Below are 8,990 nucleotides of genomic sequence, written 5' to 3'. Positions count from 1 at the left end.
GCTACAGTCTGAGAGAGAGAAACCTCTTAAAATCATTCAAATGAAAACGATACAATCTAAATGCATTAATTCAAACACAAGGTGAGCTTATGAAAAACTAGGTAAATGACAAGAATGAAACTAAAACAGGCATTCTCACAAATGTCTAAAAAAAGAAATCTCTTTCTGCCCTGTTGGCTACATCACTGGAAAAGTGACAATCACACCCACTCCACAGGTATTTATAATATTTTGGGGGAAGCAGAGGTAAAGTTCATCATCCAAGCTGATCAAATCATACTCACGTAGAATTGTATATTAATGAGACAAGAAGTAACATAATATGTCACCTGTGGGTCATTTGTATCACTTTGTTCTGCCGCCACAGGTGTACTTTAATCTACCACCTACTTTAGAACTTCCCACTGTCACAGGGTGTGGGTGCTGACTAAACCAAGGGGAGATGATTCACTCCAAGAAACCTTTGCCATTGTTTTAAAAAAGTACACTGATATTTACAGAGGATCGATAGTCACACGAGAAGAACACCACTTCAAACTGCTGATGTCAGCTTCCAGTGATGATATCAATTCTCAACTGATGATATCATAGTCCCTTGACAATTTCCAATACATGCCACTGGTTTTCTATACACCTGATCCTCCTCTTCCTCTAGAGAAACTCTTCTAGCTCACAAACACAAGAGGAAATGGATGTTGAAATCAATGTTGAAACATGTAAAAGAATATTGACAGCACTGACACAAACAATTAAAGGGTCAGCATATTAAAAGGATGCTAGAAGAGATTTCTATAACTCAAAGTTTCTCAAATATTCTCAGGGGTAATTCGATATTTTCAGTGATAGGGAATTAATTCAATGCCCTACAAAGCAACCCATTCCATTTCGGGATAGTGCCAATTACTAGGACATGTGTCTCAACCCAGAATAGCTGTTCTCCTTTCTTTATCTAAAGGTTTTGATCTTAACTCTTCCCTTTGCAGTTATAGCTAAAGGATATCTCATCTGTCTTCCACAAGACAAAACTTCAGTATTCCTCTTTTCTAGGCTAAGTATGTCCAGCTCTTTCAACTATTCCCCATTATTCTTGGTTTCCACATCCTTCACCTATATGACCCCTCTCTCCAGACATTCCTCCAAAAGGTGAAGGTCAGTTCTCTGGAGAAGAACAGGGCTGTAAAAGCCATCAGTGCTCAGAATCACAGTAGCTGGCCAGGTAAAGGGGATTTGGATGAGGCAACAACTGGCCCAGAAATAATCCTAAGTACAGGGAGGAAAAAAAAAAAACTGGGCACAGAAGTATTCATATCAGGGATTATTATTAACATTAATTAGAAACATGGTTACTGTTAATTAGAAAGACAGTAAACTAAATGTCTACTCTAAAGAAATGATTAACTTTACTGTATCTACTCAAAGGAGAACTGTGTAGCCATATCACGCCATTACAAACAGTACAAAAATATGGAAAATGTGCACATGTTAAATTTTTTTAAACTTCAATATTTATTATATTTGACTAAAATGATGAGGGAAAAATTTATGCATGACATTTTTTTTGAAAAAAAAATTATACGAAGAATGTTAGTTGTATTTAAGTGGCAGAAATAGGAAAGATTTTATTCTTCTTCGTCTCCTTACTCAAGCTTAAAAAATTTTTAATTAGGATATGCAATTCAGACTACCTTCATTTTACAGGTTTTTGAAAGAAAACCTGGAGAACACTCTGTGCGTACCCAACACCAAATGCGGCACAACGTGGAGCGTATATTGAGTGCTTAATAAGCATCTGGTGCCTGTTGGAAGAAGCCAAGTCAGTCAGGCCATTTTACTGCACTGTGTGATTTTGGCACTTTGTCAGCAAAACTATGTTTTTCCCGGGAAGAAAAATAATCTGCTCCAGAAGAAACGTTAATGACTATTTTTAAAACAGTGTCGTCTCCCGGCGTAGCCATTCTTCTTCAAGTAGCAAAGAGTGGGTGAGCTTCTCCCCTCCTCCGTGCTCCACAAAGAGCATCTAAACACAGTTACCACCAACTTTTTAATGGAAATGCCTGGAGCAAGACAGGAAGCAAACCCTTGGGTTTTACGGTCCCACAGAAATAATCAAGGCTTGTTGCTGGATAACTTTTATACCTTTTATCATGAAAATTACAATAAATGTAAACGATTTGCCTCTTTCATGAAGGCAATCTCAGTTTGATTTATTTGTGTTGAAGCTGATCCCGGGCTCGATAATGAAAGCTTAAAATCAAACAGAGATCAAAGTGTCTACCTCTTCTGCTTTCCTTTCCCATTCTTCATAGTTGCAGCCAGCCATGGAACCCCCTTCCTAGTCCCCTAAGCCAACCCAAATCCATTGTAATATCCTCTTCTCCCAACATGCTCTGCTCCAGTTGGCTGGCCATTCAGAGAACTGAGGCCAAATTCTACCAGTGTTAGTCACTTCCCCCAGCCAGCTACCAGCTGATTTCATTTAATATTATATGAATTCTAGCACAAAAGCATCTGGGTGGTCCCTTGAACGCTGTTAAAATCTGACACACACGTAACTCCGTGATGTTATGTCTCAGCAACACAGTGAACAGAATCCCATGATTCTACTCCTACTTTAACATGTTATTTCATAGCAAATATTGCCATCATAAAATATTTAATAAATACCAGAATGCAGAGACAAAGGAGAGTGCTGGGCTCAGGTGAAACCAAGAAGGGGTGCATACAGCCCCTCCTCCTAGGATGTTCACCAAGGAATTGCAATTACTGGACATATAATAACTAAAAATTTAATTAACTAAACAAAGTAGCTTACGGAAGTAGCAATTTCCCATTACAGACCCTGAGCATTCTAAGTGTTCCTAGAATGACTTCAAGGAGGAGAATTTGACAGATAGGTAGATATTAAACAAGGTTGAAACATGTGACAATACATGGAATTTCAAGCAAGGGAAGGGCATGAAGTCAAGTACTGATATTGGGGATAAAGCTTTAGAAGACTGACCACAAGGTAAATGGTCTGAAATGTGAAAGCTTCTGATTTTACTCAACAGGAAATGGTGAAGCAATCAAGTGTTTCTCCAACAGAAGACCATTTAAAACTGTACTTTAGGATATAACTGACAGCAACATATAGGGCAGATTAAAGAAGACAGACTCAAGTAGAAGACTAGGGCAGTAACTTACACGTGAAGACCTGCTGGAGATAAAGAGTGACCACTGTGGAAATAGAAAAATGGAAAGGCAGCAAGAGACGAGACAAAGGAAGTGCAAACTAGAAGAGAAAAAGAAATAGTCAAAGATAACAATGAGGTCTCAAGATGAGAAACAGAGTTGGAAGGAGAAGTTGGTTAAGGAAAGTGATGACAAGCTTTGCTTTGTCACACGTTGAACATAATGAAGTCACATTCAAGTAACAGTATCTATTGGAGAGCTGGAGAAGTGGATTTGAGAGGGGTCAAAGTTAGAGAGATGATTTAGAAAATCAGGCCCATTAAAGTTGGTAGTTAAGTCCATGAAAGTAGAAAATCAGGCCAGCTCTCCAAGTGAGAGAATGCAGTACAGAAAAAGCAGGAAGCTAAGGGCTAAGCCTAGTAGTCTGCTCATACTTGGGAGGAAGAAGAAGCAGTTTTTACTCATGTTGTCTCTTCTGGGTAAAATTCTCTTTTCTACTTGATGGCTTTATGAACTTTTCTGCAGCACAAAGGGCTAGAACAAATGGCATCTCATCTCTGGGATCTTCTCCAGCACATCTGGGCAGAATCACTCACTCCCTAATTTATGATCCCAAAATATGTTGTACAATAATCCTTTATACATCTCTTTCATCCATTAGACTGTGAACTCCACCATGATATTCTGCCTTATCATGTTTTATATTCCTAGCACAGTGCCTAGCACAGAGAGACAATTAATCAATGCTTAGTAAATGTTCACTGTCTAGCAAAGTTGAGGAAAAATGACCTGACAGGTAGGAGGAGACCTAAAGCAGCAAAATTTTGTGGAATAATAGTGATAATACCTGGACCTAATTTAGATGATGGGATTTTGGACATTGAGCTGATTCTGTAAGATGAGACTTTGGGGGACCAAGACAGGGGGGGAATGCATTTTGCATGTGGGGACATAGGGAAGACTATGGAAGCCAGCCTCCAAAATGGTCTCCTACAATTCTCACCTCCTGGTATTCACACCTTGAATAGTCCCCCTCCCATACTAAATAGGAAATTGTGAATGTGAAGGAGGGCAACCTCGTAGGCTAGGTCATAAAAGAGATTGCAGCTTTTGCCTTACGCTCTCTTGATCATTCATCTGGGGAACACCAAGTGCCACGTCACGAGGACATTCCAGAAACCCTACTGAGAGTCCAGGTGGCAAGGAACTGAGTCCTCCTGCCAACAATCAGCACCAATGTATAGTAAGGCCCCTACATACAAATGAGTTCTGTTCTGAGAGCACATACATAAGTCCAATTTGTTTGTAAGTCCAACAAAGTTAGCCTAGGTACCCAACTAACACAATCAGTTATATAGTACTGTACTGTGATAGGTTTATAACACTTTTCACACAAATAATACATAAAAAAGCACAAAAAATAAAAGAAAACATTTTTAATCTTACAGTACAGTAGTACAGTACAGCAGCTGGCATACAGTGGCACGTTCGCATCATTGATAGTTCACAACTTGAAGGTTCATATGTAGGGAACTTACTGTACCAGGCATGTGTGTAAGTCCCCTTGGAAGCAGATCATCCAGACCCCCTCAAGCCTTCAGATGACTAAAGCCCCGGCTGATGTCCTGACTGCAACCTCATGGAAGACCCTGGGCCAGATTCCCGACTTACAGAGACTGTGTGAGATAACAAATATTAATAGTTGTTTTAAACTTATTAAATTTTGGAGAAATTTGTTACACAGCAATAAATGATTAATACATTTAGGTTCTATTTTTCTAGATCTCTCCCCCAAAAGAACGAAGAAAAGGTAAAGTCAACGGCAATGACTTTTATAGAAGAGACACTTTATTATTCTACTGATGGATCAAAGACTGCAAAACTAGAAGTCCTCATTCTGTTACTGGCTTACTCTGTGACTCTGGTCAAGTCCCTTCATCTTTCCGAACCTCCCTTTGCACCTGTCCTGCAAAATGAGAATAATGAAACCTAGTGAACAGGTTTATTGTGGGGTTGTCTTCAATGAGATAAAATTCCTTGAGCAATTGTCATCATAAGATCTAACACAAAACAGATGCTCAATAAATGAGTTGAATAAAAATCTAAAGGCAATTCAAAGAGAAACCAGATTAAGAGGCTGAGAGAAAAGTGGAAAAAACCATTATAAGAGATGAACCACAAAATAATGAGGTTCTAAGATTAGACTTCTGTCTCCCACAAAACATTTCTATGCCAAGTTTTGCCTCCTACATGTGTCAGAACAGGTCCATCTCACTTCTCTAGTAAATCCCTCCCATGCTACCCAAATCACTAGCCTTTGGGCACATCTCATAATTCAAAATAATTTCATTCTCTCAAAACATATTTAGTGAGTGTCCACTGTATACAAGTATTGTTCTTGGTGCTAGGGATACAGCAGTAAACAAAATAAACTTAAAGCGGATAAGGTGAGTTATGGGGATATCTGGAAAACACTGTTCTAGGCAAAAGGAACAGTAAGTGCCAAACTCCTGAGCCATGGAAGCCAGTGAAGTTGGAATGAAGTAAGAAAGAGGAGAAATAGAGGAAATGATGCTAGAAAAGCAACAGAGTGAGTACAGGACCTCAAAAGAATACTATAATCAATGTGGCTTTTACTATGAGTGGAGTGTGAAGCCACTGGAGTGTTTTGAACAGAAGAATGTCACAATGCGACTTACATTTTAGCAGGATCTCTCTAGTGGTTGTGCTGGGAATAGACTGCAGGAGGGGAAAATAGAGAAACAGGGAAACTGGATATGAGGCAGTTATGAGCAAAGGTGGTAAGAATTAGCCAAGTTCTAGAAATATTCTGAAGGCAGTACCAATGAGACTTGCTGGTGGATTAGATGTGAGTAATGGAGAAGAATCAAGGATGACTCCAAGATTTTGGACAAGAGCAACTGAAAGAATGACTTGCGACTAACAGAGACGGAAGGCTGGGAGGTGAGAGGAGCAGATGTGAGGTAGGAGGGATGTCGGAGTCCAGCTTCAGATGTTAAGATCGAAATGCTTATTATAGAAATGACAATTAGGAAATCATATCCATGAATCTATGGTTCAGGGGAGAGACCTGAGCTAGTGATATTTGGAAGGCGTTACAAAAAGTGTGAGGTTGGATGACGTCACCAAGGTAACGGGAGTGCGGAGAGAACAGGGATGGCACCAGGTCCACCATCAACAATAACGTACTCCCTCCACTCACATCTCCAACTCTTCTATGTTCTCTCTCATCCTACTTCCCTGGCCTCCCAAGGTCCTGCCCTCCACTCCTCAAAGACGGCATGAGGCATCTTCTCCAATCCACTCCAATATTAAACTGGGCTCCACACTGAACTCTTCCAGTTCCAGTTTCTGGCATGATTTGGTTTCTCTCACTTCTCTCTTCATCCACTGATCAACAATGGGAGAACTGATGGTCAATCTCTGTCGTCATTCCCACCACGGTTCAACTAATGTGCTGGAATTCTCCCTTCCCTTCTCTCCTGACACTTTTAGTTCTGGGCTTCTCTTTTGGGGTCATACCACTCCTCTTAAGAAAAATACCAAACAGTTTGTAAGAAAGCTGTATTCCAAGGAACATTAAAAACCTCCTGTGGCTGCATATACTTGATCACTCAGTCTTCTCTCTCGGATGCCACCCATAGGCAGGTTTGCATTCACAACCACACCAACCTTCCAATCAGTCCCTTTCTTTCTCATTTTACTTGGTGACTGCCACTCACCCTTCCTTCAAGCTCACCTCTAGGAACTTTGTAAATTCTTTTCTCCATGGATGTGGTCGCACCCTCCTCTGTTGGTTGCTGTAGTGGCCATCTATTAGCATATCTATAGTGTTTGTTAAACTTCACTGACTTTAGTCCATCTTCTGCACCAAATCCAATTAAGTGAATGGAGAATTTTTAATTTTAGTTAAAATGGCTTTTAAAATAGGCCCATGCATAATCCTTATCTCCTGACAAAAATTATTCACAAGCATGTGACAGCCTCCTTTCAGACACTTTAAAATAGGTCATGTGTTCTCCTTTTGAAAATGATGAAATCATAGTTCATCAAGATAAAGTGACTTGTCTAAAGCTGTGCTTCATAGTTACGACTGATGGCTCCTAGTTTAGTAACCTGTTAACACATCACGGTTAAAGAAATAACAAGTTGATTAATAACAGGTGTCAACAGTAAGACACTACTAATTTCAGAGGACATTAGTTTGTTGATATATGTAGCTGAAACTATCTCACATTTCTTCCCATGCATGTGAAAGAAACTGGAATTGTCAGCCCAACCCAAGTTTCCAGGGAGGTCATAAGAATGCAGACTTCAAATTGTATCTCTGCTCCCGTAATCTGTCCTTTCCTGCTGTCACTCCCATTATGGTTCAATTAACAGCAGAAGCTGGGAGCGAGCGACTTGATGAACATCTGTCACATCCACCTGGAAATAATTCAATAAGAGCTCACTATGGGACACCCTAAAGTTTTGTTTTTTCCATTTTCACACTGGGTGGCAAGAGTAATTCAGATAATGGAAGGGGAAAGGATATTCCATCACCTGGAAATATTAGGTCAATTCCCCAGTGTAGCATTCCAACATATATTGAAAAGGAATATAAAAATAATAACACAAATGGATTGGACTCATGAAGCTACATGATCACAATGGCATCACTGTTTTAGACCATATAAATAAAATACAGTGTTAGCAGAAGCTGCTGTCAAACAAAGTATCACTCTCTAGTGTGTACTGTATAAAAGAACATATGTTTGACATATTACCTAAGCATTTCATGGGATGCCCAAGGATGATCTGGAAATGGACAAAAAACTGAAGTACCATTAGCCTTATATTGTGTGGAATAAATAGACAATGACAATAGCAATTTAAGATAAGCCTGGAATGCAACACACTCTGCATGCCTGAAATTCCCAAATTAAACCCAGTTATCATTGGACAGACCTACAGATTCTTTTTTTAATGTTCATTATTTGTTAATTTCTTCAAACTAGATATTTTCAATGCCCCAAAGAAAGTATTCCAAAAACATAGTAAAAATGTGCTGCCCAAGCCTAAAGAGCTATTTATTTAATAATCACCACTTTTAAATTGTTTTTAATTAGCATATCTAAATAACAAATCTCTTTTCACTTAAATTGTTAATTATTTTCCTCAAATGCTGTGCTCAGTTATGTTTTTAAGACATCTGTTTGTAATGCTACTCCCATCCAGAATAAAAACCTGCGATACCAGGCTTAGGAAAAAAGGTTACAGAAACTACATGTATTTCAGAATAAAAAAAGAAGACAGCCAGTGAATAAATATAATCGCCTTCAAGCAATACAATGGGTAACAGACAAGGGAGGCAAACCAGTATTCTCTACAGATGCTAGAACAGCAAGAAATGGGCTTAAAGTGCAGGTGCAGGAGGCAGGATTTAGCTTAGACAGAGGAAAGATGATACATTATGTTCAACAATGGAGAACGATTATTATGAAAGATAAAACTCCATTTTTTTCCCTCAAATGATTGTAAAACTGTTTGATTATTGTGTGAGGTTTTGTCAGTCATATGAATTTAGCAACCATATCTGGTGGACTGCAAATCACTCCTCCAGATATACGATTCTGCCTCCACCTGATAATTATGCTAACAAATTTCACATAGCTGTAGGAACATTTCACAGACGTTGACTAGGAGAGATCCAAGGGCAAAATTAACCCCAGGGAAGAAACACACACAGGATGCCTAGAAGAACTTGAAAAAGGGACATCTGCTTTAACACTTTCAGGGTTAGGGAAAGGGAAGCA

The sequence above is a fragment of the Lipotes vexillifer genome, unplaced genomic scaffold, assembly GCF_000442215.2.
Source record: "Lipotes vexillifer unplaced genomic scaffold, Lipotes_vexillifer_v1.1 scaffold1211, whole genome shotgun sequence".
NCBI classification, from domain to species: Eukaryota; Metazoa; Chordata; class Mammalia; order Artiodactyla; family Lipotidae; genus Lipotes; species Lipotes vexillifer.
The sequence above is the reverse complement of the archived record's forward strand: the minus strand, read 5'-3'. Positions refer to the sequence as shown.